The sequence below is a fragment of the Pleurodeles waltl genome, chromosome 10, assembly GCF_031143425.1.
Source record: "Pleurodeles waltl isolate 20211129_DDA chromosome 10, aPleWal1.hap1.20221129, whole genome shotgun sequence".
Lineage (NCBI taxonomy): Eukaryota > Metazoa > Chordata > Amphibia > Caudata > Salamandridae > Pleurodeles > Pleurodeles waltl.
Genome location: NC_090449.1, coordinates 990,373,546 through 990,388,855, shown reverse-complemented (window position 1 = coordinate 990,388,855; position 15,310 = coordinate 990,373,546).

Here is a 15,310-nt window from a genome sequence, read left to right as displayed (position 1 = left end):
AGGGGGACACAGTGGAGGCAGTGGATGTTGCTGTGTCTGTACGTGGGTGAGGCTTGCGTGAGTGCCTGTGGGTTGTGTGGTGCCTATGTTTGCTTGAGCTACCTGTGTGTGCTGACTTGTGTGCATGCTGGTCGGTAGGTGTGCTTGGGATGGTCTGGGGTACAGGAGATTGGGTCTGGGTGGAGGAGGTTGGAGGGGGGAGGCTAGACACAGGGACAATGGCTGCCATCAGTGCTGAGGCCAGAGATTGCAGGGTTCGCATGAAGGACAGCCTGACCAGAATGAATGCCCTCCAGGAATGCATTACCGTGTTTCAACTCTCGTTCTACACCCTGGATGGCATTCACAATGGTAGACTGCCCAACAGTGAGTGACCTGAGGAGGTCAATGGCCTCCTCACTGAGGGCAGCTGGGGTGACTGGGGCAGGGCCTGAGATGCCTGGGGCGAAGGTGATGCCCACCCTCCTGGGTGAGCGGGCACGGGGCGAACGCTGAGGGGCTGCTGGGAGGGGAGGTGGCGGCTGTACCTGTAGTAGTGGGGCGCACAGATGGTGCCACCACCACAGTGGAGCTCACATTGGCGGACGAGTCCGTGTCGCTGTTTGGTGATCCTGTGGCCGACGTGAAGCTCCCCTCGCACTCCGTCCCACTGGTGAATTCAGAGTCTGTGGTGTGGCCCTCCATGGCCATGTGGGATGCAGCTCCCTCGTGCTCCGGTGCCACTGTACCTCTGCCTGATGATGCTGATGTACAAAAGGACAGGGAGAGCAGAAAAATGGGCGGAGACAGAAGAAAGAGAGTTGTAGTGCATGGGATACCGCTACCGTTGGCGGACAAGACAGACACAGCAGCCCCCTGCATTACGCCGTGCTGCTGCCCTCTGCACATGCAATTTCAGGGATATGGCCTACATGGCAATGGTGGACATCTGCGCACATGGATGCCACAGGGGCAACTATACCTCGACTTGGCACTCTGCTGAGGTGGGGTAGAGTGCCACATGGCCTACATTACGGAGGGGCCTTGCCTACCGAACTCGCCCTGGCCTAGGGACACCCACAGCCCACCTCCCCCACCCAGACACCTCAACTACACGCAAAGTCCGCAGAATGAGGTTGTACTCACCCCCTTGTGTCTGCTGTGATGCCCTCAAGCGCCCATCCAACTCCGGGTAGGACACCGCCAGGATCCGGAACATCAGGGGGGTCATGGTGCGACGGGCACCCCTCCCACATTGGGAGGCCATCCCCAGCTGAGCCTCTACTGTCTTCTTGCTGCAGCGGCGAATGTCCTCCCATCTCTTACGGCAGTGGGTTCCCCGTCTCTGGTGGGCGCCCAGGGTCCTGACCTCCTTGGCGATGGCACGCCAAATGTCCCTCTTCTGGTGGGCGCTGAACTACATGACATGCACAAGGAAAGAGGAACAGTCATTACCAACTGCACCGTCGTTGTGAGTGGCCCCCTCCCTACTCTGGCCATGTGGCCCATTCATTAATGTTCTATGAACTCTGCCCCTTCCACCCAGCCCTCTCCACCCAGACCTAGCCCATACAATGTGCTCCCTGTGTACTAACCTGTTGGTTTGGAGGACCGTACAGTAGCTTGTACTGGGGGAGGACCACGTCTACCAGTTTCTCCAACTCCTGTGCAGTGAAGCAGGGGCCCTTTCCCCAGACGCAGCAGCCATCGTCGCTTCCAGACCAAGGTCACAGCAGCACTTGCAGTGTAGGTCCTCTCCTGTCGAAGGTCAGGTATCTAGTGATTGAACAGATAGAAAATGGCGGTGACGTCCGCGGCGGTGACGTCCGCGGCGGTGCGCATCATCACCACCGGCGCACCTGTTCATTGGCTCCTGAGACCCATAGGGTCCTATGTCAACCAATGCAGCACTGCGCCGCGGTCTACGACCGCCTACCGCGACGGTGTGCAACGCCAGCGCAGTTACCCCACAATCCCATTGTCCCAGTTTAGAGGTCAGACAGCCGCCATTTCAGGGGCCCACATTGCTTAATTTACCTCTGCGTCACACATAGCTAGGCCTACACTCAACAAACATACAGGAAGGGTTTTGTGAGTGATGTAGTCTTGTGTGCAACTGTGGGTACATACCTGGAGGAATACTGACTGCTTCGTCGCTGTTGTCCTTCGTAGGCACCGTCAGCTGGGACATTTGAGAAGATGGCGGAATCCTCCGGTGTACCGACCGCTGGTGGACCTGTTGACAATGGAAGAGCGACATGTCATCGTCACCTACCGGTTTGACCGTGCCACAATCCAGGAACTATGTACCCAGTTGGAGCCAGACCTCATGTCACCAATCCGCCATCCGACTGGAATCCCCCCTGACATTTCCTTGCAAGTGGGTCTTTTCAGACAACAGTGGCCATGGCATCAGGGATGTCCCAGCCTATGTTTTCCAACGTCCTATCCAGAGTGCTGTCTACCCTGCTGAAACACGTAAGGAGATACCTCATTTTCCCTGAGCTGGCAGATTTGACTACAGTGAAAGGTGACTTCTATGCCCTTGGACATATCCCCAAAGTCATTGGTGCCATTGATGGGACCCATGTAGCTCTGGTCCCCCCCCCCACAGGAGTGAACAGGTGTAAAGGAACAGGAAGAGTTATCATTCAATGAATGTCCAAATGGTATGTTTGGCAGACTAGTACATCTCGCAGGTAAATGCTATGTTCCCTGGCTCAGTGCATGACGCCTACATCCTGCGTAATAGTAGCATCCCTGATATGATGGGTCAACTCCAGAGGCACCGTGTATGGCTATTGGGGGACTCTGGTTACCCCAACCTTTCCTGGCTATTGACCCCAGTGAGGAATCCCAGGACCAGGGCAGAGGAACGGTACAATGAGGCCCATGGGCGGACTAGGAGGGTGATCGAACGCACCTTCGCCCTCCTGAAGGCCAGGTTCAGGTGCCTCCATATGACTGGTGGATCCCTATTCTACTCACCGAAGAAGGTGTGCAAGATCATCATCGCCTGCTCCATGCTCCATAATTTGGCTTTGCAACGCCAGGTGCCTTTTCTGCAGGAGGATGATCCAGATGACGGTGTTGTAGCAGCTGTGGAGCCTGTGGACCCTGTGGACAGTGATGTGGAGGAAGCTGAGGAAGAAGACAACAGGGAGTCAGTCATACAGCAATATTTCCAGTGACACACAGGTGAGAACATTTTCATATTTTACATTACATTAACTTTCACACGTCTACCTCTATCCTGTCTGTCGGTTTCAACCACTATTTGGTAACTGAGTTGTACCTTTCGATTACTGTTTCACAGGTGTGGTTACCAACGTGTCATCTGCTTGCATCCTTCAAGGACTTGTGATGTGTGACATAGGTATGTTAGCTTTACAATAGGAAACGCATTATCACACTGTCATTGATAATACATATTTACTAAATCACAGACTGACTCCAGTTTGTTTTGTTTTTCAAGGGTGTTTATTGAAGTGCTAATTATTGGAGGGGGTGGTAAAATGGTGATGGGTGATGGTGGAGGAATGTCCATGGCAGAGTCCTGTCTATTAGTTTCACAGGTGCACTGCCCATCTGGGCATAGGAAGTGGAGCTGGGGCAGTTCCAATCTGGACAGGGTAACAAGGTGGGACAGTGAGAGGACAAACAGGGTGGTCTCATTTCGTGGCGGGGGTCTTACCATCTTGCTCTGTCCTGTTCCTGGATCTCAGGGACCGCTTGCGGGGTGGTTCTCCATCTGCAGGGGGTGGAGTGCTGGTGTGGTGGTCCTGTGGCGGGGCGTCCTGTCTACTAGCGCCAGCGGAAGTGGTGGGCAGTTCATCATCCTGGCTAGTGTCAGGGGCCCCTTGGAGTGCCACGGTGTCCCTCATGGTGTTTTGTATGTCCTTCAGCACCCCTACGATGGTGCCCAAGGCAGAGCTGATGGTCCTGAGCTCCTCCTTGAACCCCAAATCCCATCGTCTCCTGGGAGTGGTGGTATGCTCCCATGATGGAGGAGAGGGCCTCGTGGAGAGTGGGTTCCCTTGGCCTGTCTGCCCCCTGTCGCACAGCAGCCCTCCCAGTTCCCCTGTGTTCCTGTGCCTCCGTCCCCCGGACCGTGTGCCCACTACCACTGCCCCCAAGTCCCTGTTGTTGTTGGGGTGGTGGGTTATCCTGGGTTCCCCTTAGTGATTGACCTGTCCTGGGTAGGGAGGTTTGGGCCCGCTGGGTGGGTGGTGTGCTGGTGTTACCAGAGGGTGGAAGGTCAGTGTTGGGCTGTGCCTGTGCAAGGGGAACCGGCTGTCCCGAGGCCCACAATGGTCCAGGCTGGTCATCAGGATCCAGTAGGGCAGAGCTGTCCCACGGCGTTGACCCTGTCCACTATTCTGCACCATAGCTCCATCTTCCTGGCTATTGATGTGTGATGTACCTGTGATCCAAATAGCTGTGGCTCTTCCCGGATGATTTCCTCCACATGACCCTGAGCTCCTCCTCGGAGAAGCGGGGGTGTCTTTGGCGTGACATGGGGTGGTGTGTGTGATGTATGTGTTGATGTGTGTGGTGATGTGTAGTGGTGTGTGGTGTTTTGTGCGTGGATGTTGTGTGGGTGATGGTGTTGTGTGCCTCTGTGTGCTGGGGTTGTCTATTTTGTGCTCTCTCTCTGGCCTTCGTTCGAGATTTTTTTGTCGTAGGTGTTTGTGGGTGATGTGGGTGTGTGTTTTATGTAGTATTGGGTGTGTGGGAGTGGTGTGTGTAGGTGTATCAGGTGTGTGTATTTCGAAATGTCTAATTTGGCGGTGTTTTGTAGAAGTGTGTGTATTATGAGCGCAGCGGTGTGTACCGCCAATGGAATACCGCGTTTGAATGACCGCTGCGTGGATTCGTGGGTCGTAATAGCATGGGCGTGTTTCTGTTGGCGTGGAGGTGGAGGTTTTGTTATCGCCAGTTTATCACTGACCTTTGGTGTGGCGGAGTTTTGTGGGTGTCTGAATTTCGGCGGATTCCGAGCTGTGTGTCATAATAGCTGTGGAGGAATTCCACGGCTGCGGTGGTGTATTGGCGGTCTTCTGCACGGCAGTAACTGCCTTTTACCGCCAATGTTGTAACGACCCCCAATATCTGCTAAACAGATAATTCTCTCATCACAATGAAACAGCTAAGAGTCAGCACAGAACATTTCTAAATAAATCTTAAAGACTTTAAAGGCCTCATTACAGGTTTGGCCATCTGTGGACCTCTATGGCGTCGGTCTGACCACCATCGGGTTGTTGGACCGCCGTATTATGAGTTATGGGGACCTATGGAGCACTGACAGATGCATCTCTGATGTCACTGCCAGGCAGCGCAGACTGCCGCAGTCACGAGGCAGCTTAAACATGCAGAAGGAGACAATGTTTCCGGTGGACACATTATGAGGTTGCACACCACCAATGTGACCATGGCAGTCCAACCACCATCTCTCAGCAGGTCAAAATAGGGAGTATAAAAGGAGACACTCACCTGAAGGCATCCCTAGACGTCCAGTGCCACCATGGATCCCATCACACATGTCCTGCTACTGATCATCGATGGAGCCCAAAATCCACGACAATGTGGATGCAACCGACCGTAAGTGCACACACATACCTGTGACACATTCACAGTCACAAAAAAAACGAGTAGGCAAGTCATTCACACTGCACCACAGCAGTACACAAAAACACATGTCAGCTCATCTCAGGCTCAGGGACAGTGAAGTGTACACAACATTGTGTCACACAACACCAACAACACAGTAACATCACATCTATAAATACAACTGACACACTCACATCCCTCACATGCCATTGACTGTTTTGACATTCTACACACCTATGTATAGATGTGTCATGGAACAGAAACACCACTCCCATGAATCAGTCCTGCAATGTACACACACATCACTCACATTGCAACACAATGAAAGGACAATAGGATGCCCATTAGTCAGGGAGAGACATATACAAAGCTCACTATGCAACCAATACCTGCACAATATGAGGGCATCAGGAGCACTCAGAGAAGAATGCTGAACTGGGACACCACACTTTGCACATGCCCCTTAAATAACCTTTGCACAGGAACTGGCCCTTCAGGTATCTCAGGGACAAATAATACTAGAGTCAAGTGACATGCCTATCTGCACAATGTAAACGTGCAAGTCAACAAAGACATTACAACTCCAACTGCATGGGGTGGGGCATGCATGTACATGAAGTAGCCGCAAGGTACACACAGCTAAATGGACACAGGCACAGTCAAATGCAAAAATGGTAGCACACTTTAACACACTCTTCGTCTGCACAAACAAAACTCAAGCTGCCACACATTAGATTAATCTGCAATACATATCAGTGGGACAAGCCTAACAACATACATGCTCACATTAGACAACACAAGATGATATACTTACCATACTAAAAAAAAAACTCAATGCAATGACAACACAATTGCAATAAGAAGCACATATCAATACAGTCATCATCTACCTTTGTCTTGGGGGACACTAGCACTGCCAACAAAGACAAACACTGCAAACAGCAAATGAGTCAGCAAGCAGGCTGAAGCACACACAACTGTAAGCAGACAACACAAGTTACTGAGGACCAACATAAAGGTAGAAAAGGAATTGCAGTGCAAATGTGTACCCAAAAACACAACAACTTGAGTTTATTTGAAACAATATGAAAATGATCAAATGTCATTAGCCAGTCCATGTCCCATTATCTATGGACATCACTCTGCTCACACTTGACTCCTTTACTGTCAGGGAGCCTCCACAAGAAGGGGCATCAAGTGGGCAGGCAGGCTCCTCAGGGATCATCCTGGGGGGGTGGATTTGGGCCTTGGAGGGATGGGATGCTTCTTTGGAGGTTGTGGGGTTCTTCTTGGGGGATGGGTGTGGGTGCTTGCAGGGGGGGCAGGCATTAGGATGTGGGTTGGGCCTTTTGAGTGTGGGACGGGGATGGAGAGAACAGGGGAAGGGCAGGGTAAAATAAAAAAGCTCTTTCAGACACGGGTACGGACATCAGAAGGGGTGGGGATTCGGAGGTCGAGGGAGAGGTTGTCTGCTTTGTCGGTGTGGATGTCTCGGTTGTGGGTGAGGTATGCTTATGTTATGTGGTAGCTGTTGTGTGTGTGAGTGTGGGCTTTGGCATGAATAGGGGGGCTGGAAGGTGGAGGTGCTGGGTGATGGAGTGCTGGGTGTGTGTGTCTTTTGGTGTGTGGTGTCTGCAGGTATGTTTGTAGTGGTGGATGTGTGTGTGTGTGTCTGTTGGGGTAGTGTCTGTAGGTATGCTGGAAGTGGTGAATGTCTGTGTGTCTGTTGGGGTGGGGTCTGTTGGGGTGGTGTCTGTTGGTATGATAGCTGTGGTGGGTGGGCCACTGCCTGCTTGGTGTGTTGGATTCTGTGGGTATACTTGATGTGGGCTGGTGGGGCTGATGGTGGTGTCTGGGGAAGTGGTGGCTGATGTGTATGTGGGTGTATGTTTAGGGCTGTTGTGCCAGTGTGCCTTGTAGTGTTTGTGTCTATGTGTGCTGCTTTTGTGTTTTGAAGTGCGTATGTGTGGATTTGCCTGTGTGCTTCGGATAGGTTGGGAAATGGGGGATTTATATTGGGAAGAGTGAGGTGGAGGTGGAGGGGGACTGGAAGGAGGGGGGTGATTGGCTGCCATCAGTGAAAAGGACAGAGCTTGAAAAGATCTCTGTGAGCCAGGCATGGCACTATGAATGCCTTCTTGGAATGCATTCATCTGCTGCAGTTAAGTAGACAATCCCTGGATGGAATTTATAATTGCAGTGTGACCCACAAAAGATTATCCTCAGGAGGTCAATATCTCACTCAGGGCAGCAGGATTAACAGGGGATGGGGTGAAGGTGCTGCAGCAAAGGAGATGCCCAACCTCTTGTGTGAGCAAGCACAGCAAACTGAGTAGGGAGCAACAGGGAGGGTGGCGCTAGAATTGCAGGTGACAGACAAAGATGCTACAGGACTATATGCTGGTTGGTTCGCCATCACTAGGGAATGGCCACTGGAGGAGAAATCCGATGATGACTTTAATCCTGTCTCTTCTGTGGCACTCCATTCACCCTCTGGGCCCCTTGGTCCCTCTGTGTCTGTGGTGTCTTGACCAAAGGTCCTGTGGCCAGATGCTTCCCCACTCAGCTGTGCCCTGTCACCTTCACTTCCCTGGGCTGATGCTACAAATAAAAAGGGAAATGGGTTATCACATGTCCATGATGACACTGGAAAAACAGCTGTGATTAGCTAACATCACTATGCTGTCAAGTAGGCCCCAGCAACAAACTCCACATAACTGGCCCATACATGTGCCATACTATATGCATGCATGCCATATGAACTGTTAACAGTTTCCCACAGGAAAATCAGGATTTCAGACAACTACAATTGCATGGATGAACTTGTGTAATCATAGCAACCATTGAACAAGTAGGGCACCACATCACCTTCTATGCTTTGCCTCATGTAGCATACCTCAGTTACCTGTTATCAAATATGAAGAGTGGGCCAATGCCAACTGCATTCCCACAGATCCCACACAAGGTCATGCATACATCTATTTGTCACATACACAATAACACAACAATAAGAAATTATGTTCCCAGACTCAGCTATTTTGCTGACAATAGCCTGAAAAATGTGACATGGAAACATATCAACAATGCACACTTCAAGTGAAATATGTTGCAAGTATTTGTAGAAGGCCCTCAACATGTTGCCCAATGGGAAGATACATAATTTTCTCAATTGTGGTCATGCAAACCCAGATGTTTGTGTTTGTACCCAACCACATGTGATTCTAACATACCTGCGAGTCACTACATGATGCATGCCAAGTTACAAACCTTCCCCATTTCACATGTGCAAAGCACTTTGCTATATGAGTCTACACTAATAGCATGGAAATGCACATTGTGGGTAAAAGCTCTAGGCCTACCCGTCATGTCCCTCATTGCTACTGCAGTTGTACATGCCAAATGACATGATATGATGGGTGAGGGTATGTGTCAGTCAATAAGCAATGGTGACACACTCCTGTCTATGGCACCACATGAAATGTATCCCCATTGTAAATGTCCTATTCCACACACAGGTTGCCATGCACATATATATGAGGGAATACAAAAATCATCCCATCAACAGCATGAAGCAGCAGCTTACAAATGATTTTCAAAAGAGAGAGGCACATATGCTGACATGTAGGCACAAAGAATGTTGGCAACAGTGATGGGATCATGTCAATGGACATTCCCCACTTACCAAGGGAAAGTTCTGATCTAGACTAGCCTACTAACCTGCTCAGGGCCTACAATGACTATGCAATCTTACTGACATCAGGTAACCCATGCTCCAGCTAAATGTACTGTGATGTGAGCCTCAATGAAACACTACACACCTATGTGACTTCTGAAGAGTAAACTCCTTCGGCCTGAATGAACCAACACATTCACATTATGTGAGACTGTCTCACTGTATACACTCCCTACAAGCAACTGCCATAGTACAAAATTCACCATTAAACTTGAGTGACAATCAAGGGTCTGGCATGGGGGGTACAGAAAGTGTATTAATTGCCCATGTGTGGACATGTGGCCTACCAAATGCAGACTCATGCCACTTCAGGGGGTGCGTAATGTGGTATGTACATTCACCACAAAACTGTTCTTTGGACATAGGTGTCTATCCTACAAAGATGGCATCCAACATTCCAAGGCATGCATTGTACAATTTCTGCTATGTGACGACACTATTGACTCACATATCATGGCCTCCCAGGAATCAACACACAGTTTGCATTGTGGGACTGTCATTTGAGGAGGAAGCCAGTACAGGACAAATATGACCTGTGTGAAAGTGACAACAGAGCTGTTAGAGTAAGGATCTATCATGAGTTGAAGACACATTGACAATGATGCATAATGCACATATAGACTACTTAAATGATTTACCTCTGTACCCATTCCTAATCTAGTCAATGGACTGAGGCATACATGGCAGGTTTTGCAACTAGAGCACCATATTGTCCACATGCCTGGATCTGCTGGTGTACAGGGAGTGGGCACAGTGCCACTGTTGCATAGCCATTGTGACTCTTCCACAGCCTGACTAGATCCCATACTAGGGGATACATCTGCTAGGTCCTGTTCTCTGCAGGCTGAGGAGACAGAACCTACATGACACTCCATTTCGATCACTGCCATGCATGACAGGACAACATATACCCATCGGCAATTTGGCATGTGGTTTGTGTGTCAACCTGAAGGACAGAGTGAGTCGTGATATGCATTCCACACAACAGTTTTGCAAGGCCAGATGTGGGTTGAAAGATCTGTGGCACTATACACATTGCTCACATGATTATCAAATGATTGATACAAGATGCATACACAGATCATGTGGTCCTGCACATACATGTTGTCAAACATTTACAACAATCATGGAGTAAGAGATTCCATTGGATGGCAGTAATGTCTCCATACCTAGTTATGTGTATCCAACACAAAGAGGATCAATCCCCCCCAAAACCTCCCAAAACTGAACTTAACATAAGGTACTCGCCAAAAATACATGGACATTGAACATCCCATTGATGCAACACAGACTGCAACAACAGGCACACAAGAAGTCTAACTGGTACACATGGGCACATTTTAGTCTGTGAGGAGGAAAAGAACGGTGAAGTACAGAGAAAATTGTGCACATGAGGTACCAACCTGCTCCTCTGGTGAGTGATAGTGCTTTCAAAAGAGGGGTACTACCTTATCAACAAGTCTCCCCAGTTCCTCTGGAGAGAAGGCAGGGGCTGATTGCTAGACGGGGCATGATTGCTTCCAGAGGCAGTACACAGCAGCTCAATCGTGGAGGTATTGCTGGAAGCAGTATCAGGAGTCAAGTATATGAGTCTGCATAACATGGTGGTCACATCTACCACGAACGAAGTCGTCACCATAGGCGGACACAGCCATTGGGCCGCAACAACCACAGGCAACAAAGTTAGCCTATGGTTGGGTCCCCGGCAGTTGCAAGCACCTACCACTGTGATGACTTCTGACAGCCGTTGCAGGCAGTTCCTAAAGTCCAGTGAAGTGGGTCAGGCAGCCTCCATTTTGGTGGCCTTAAATGCTGTACTGCGCCTTATAAACTGTGACACACTTACAAAACCTGTTTTTTTACCTCACAAACATATTTATCCTGTCTTGTCATGTAGGTCCTACTACTCAACCACCATTGTAGTATGTTGCAGGGCACACATTTCATTTAGCAGTGGTGCACAGTCCACCACCGCCGATGATCATTTTGGCAGATGGAATGTACAGTCACATTTTGAGGGGCAATTGTGTTACACATCTTTGAGTTTGCTCAAAATCCATGTTGCGGGCACATGTATTGAAAACCATGGGGGTCACATATGACCCTTGTGTAGTTGCCAACTGGGATGTGTACTGTGTGCCATGTCTATACAGTCAGAAATGTTGAAACAGCTTGGCAACTGTATCCGGTTGACCTGACATGACGATTTAGCCAATGTGAAAGCTGATTTTGCCCACCACCCACATGTGGTGGGGGGCATTGATGGCACCCTTGTTAGCCACCACAGCCAATGAACAAGTTGATCATAACAGAAAGAACTTCCATTCCATCAACGTGCCTATTTGGCGGACCTCTACATTTCACATGTCTGTGCACGTTATCCTGGTTCAGTCCATGATCCCTTCATAATACAGAACAGCACCATACCCCAGCTGATCTCATAACTGTACCCAGAGACAGCCTGGCTGGTTGGTAAGTCACATCTGTCCTGATTGTGTGCGATATGTCAGGTGCTACAATCATGAAGTGAGTGACTCATTGTTACACATATTTCCCATTCCTTAACAGGAGACCTTGCATATCCAAACCATCCTTATTTGTTGACCCCAGTAAGGAATCCACCTATGCCAGGGTAAGTCCTCTTTAATGAGGCACTTGGAAGAACATAGTAGACAGAGGAGCAAATTTTTGGTCTCCTGTAGGTGTCTGGTCGGACTTGTGGAGCTATCCTCTACTCACCCAAAAAAAGTGTGTCAGATCACTGTGGCATGCTACATGCTCCACAGCATAACCCTGCGGAGGAGTAATCCGTCTATCCCAGAGGAGAGAGAGCGTGCAGTGATACTGTGTGAGACTCCTGAAATACCTAGTGAGGATGATTGTGGGAAGAGCTCATGAACAGCTACTTTTCATGAGTGTAAGTATGTCATGTGATGTTATAACTGTGACTGTACAGTGAACTGTAGTTGTGAGAATGTGTGGAGTTTATTGTTATAGAAACAGATAGGGAGCTGATCCTCTTATAGATGTTGACACATCCCCACCTTGATGACGTTGCTTTGTCTATGTCAGTTTCTTTGTAATGTACTTGGTTTTCCAAATGATTGCTATGTGACTTGTTTAATAGGTATGTTGTCATGGCCATACTCCTTGTTTTGTCTTTGTACAAGTGCCTTCACCATGACCTCCTCATGTGGGCATTTCAGATTTGTGACATTGGCAATGCTGTTCTGCCATTCAAAGTGGACATGGATTGTTCCAGGTGACATAGGCCACAGACTTTGGGTGCTTGAGACCTGTGCCAAGACAACTTGCACAGTGCTTGGGCGGAAGGTCAGAAGTGCCCACTGGACATGTTTTGTGTGTTGTGGTGGGTTTGCATCATGTGTGTCATAATGTGGGCATAAAATATGCAGCCATAGATGGTGACCAAGTCATTTTACCTTCAGATTGGCTACCCACTTTTTTCTGACCTGTATGTAGCTGTAGATGTTTTTCATCATTGCAGGACACCGTGCCTATGCTACAACACTGACATATGATTGTGTCATACCACTGGATGCATGGTAACTGGATTATGATGGGCATATGATCAGGGACTGTTGTACTGACATCTGTCTGTATTTTGGATTATGTGACGTTGGATTACTTTGGTGTGGTATGTGATAAGGCTCAAGCTAGTGCTAACATCCACTTTAATGTTTGCCTTTTCTGCAGGTCAATTTATGACAAATCCCTTCTGCCCTTCTGTGGTCTGGGGGGCTGTACCTAGGATCCTGTACTTTAACTAAGTATGAGTCACACATTCTTGTTTCTAAAAGTCTAGACAGATAGATAGCCTATGTGCTGTACACTGGAATAACATTTTTGGTGAGACCAGACACTTGTACTAATGTGCTGGTGTGTAATGGTTGCAATCCTGAGCAGGACACTGTACGCCTGTAAAATTTCCTGCTTGCACAAGTAACTTGTGTCTTCATCATATGGTTCCCATGGTTATACGTCTCTATATAACAAAATGTGGAAAGTAAGCAAACAGACATTGGGTGAATACATGACAATGCTAATCCAGAAAATACATTTTGGACAGAACGGAACAAAAATGTAAAGTGGAGGAGTCTGTAATGGTGAATGAAATCATTGGAGTAGATGCCAAAGTCCAGAGTACTCCTCCCATTGGAACTGGTAGGTGATTGAAGATCAGTCAACAGAGTGAATGTGTGGCACACAAAGGAGGTCCTTTAGGAAGAGTTCACTCACTAGCAGTGGTGGGTGCCCCTTCTTGCATGGGGGAGTCGGGTCTGCTGCTACAGAGGCAGGAATGTCTGGGTCTGAGTCTTCTTCTGGCAGGGCCTCCCTTCCAGTGGCTGGCAACAATGTTGATGGGCCTGCTGTCGATGAGCCAAAGGAAGGTAAAGATTAGTTTTGAGAAGTCCTGTTCAGGGCTGTATGAATGTCACTCGGCACCCCTGTTAGGGGTATCATGTTTGTATTGTGGGCCTCCATCTGTTCGTGCATGTCCCTATGGATGTCCCTCTGTAGCTGCTTGATTTCCCAGAGTTTGGTCAAGACCTGACCCATCATGCCTTGGGACTCCTGCTATACCCCCAAGATGTGGCTCATGGTGTCCTGGCCAAGAGCTGCCCCAGTGGCCTTACCCCGCTGGCCCACAGCATTAATCCCACTCACCCTCGCCGCACAGGCCTGTACACTTACCTCAGGGTGCCCTCTTTAACTTGTTCCTTGACCATCATTGTTGGAAATGTTGCGCTGCAACTCAGGACCCAGGACTGGGGGGCACAAGATGATAGACACTGTGCTCAGTATACAGCAAATGGCTGCCCGTGATGTTGAGGCAACCAAGCTCAGAGTTGCTCATGGGGGTCCAGTGAGACCACTGTTGGTGTCTTACCAGGTTGCCCAGATGGGCCAGAACCGTCCTCCATATCCAGAAGTCCAGGAGTGTCTTCTACACTGAGGGCTTCATTCAGAGGTGTGATGTCAGTCTCCTCTGTGGCAAATGTGTGCCCAGTGGCAGCTCTACCTGTTGATGTGAAACTTACAATGTTACTAGTTGTATTGTGACATCAACATTCAGCAGTTTAGTGTTATAGTATGCATAGACCTTGTACAAAGTTAAGTTGCAGTTAATCCAATTGTGACAAGCACCCATGGTATTGGTTGTATTAAAATGACATTTGTGGAGCATGTCAGATCTTTTTGCCTGAAACAGCTGCTGACATGTGCAGATCATTAGCACTTGGGAGAATGGGCAGAGAATTACATCTTACCATTAGTGCAGGCAAAACAGTGGCTATGTAAGATATGGGTTTGGACATTTTGAGGCCTAGTTGATTGTGATGCAGGCAGACCCAGGAGTTTGTTATATATGTGACTGGACTCATCATGTGGTCAGTGCAGTGTGAATGTGTCTGCTGCCAATACCATTCTGTTTATGCATCTTGAGACCTTAGGGATCATTGTTTTGCACACTGGGTAAGTTGTCCTTCCTGTCCTCAATAGTTACATATTGGATTAGCAGGTCAAGATGCAGCTAGGTAGCCAGACACATCCCAGAGCTGAGCATGATCTGCATCTTAGTTACTCCCAGGTGAGGACATTTCAATTGAGAGTTAGCAAGCAAAGGTATTTGGACAAGTGACCACTATTCTGGTGTTTGGAGATAGAGAAACAGTGCATCCATGGAGTTGCAGTCGTGTCACTCTCTCTACTACACACACTTGACAAATGTCACCCGCCCAGGTGCATAAACATAATTTGAGAGTTCACTTATAGATGGATTTGGGCACGTGACTACTGGGCTTGTGGTTGGAGTTAGAGAAACAGGGTCTATTGGGCTTTGCATTCAGGTTCCATCCCTCTACTTCCCACAACTATACAAATGGTATCCTACCAGTTGAGTAAACTTCAATTGGAAGTTAACAAACAAGGGTATTTGGGAAAGTGAATCTTGGGTTTTTGGTTGGA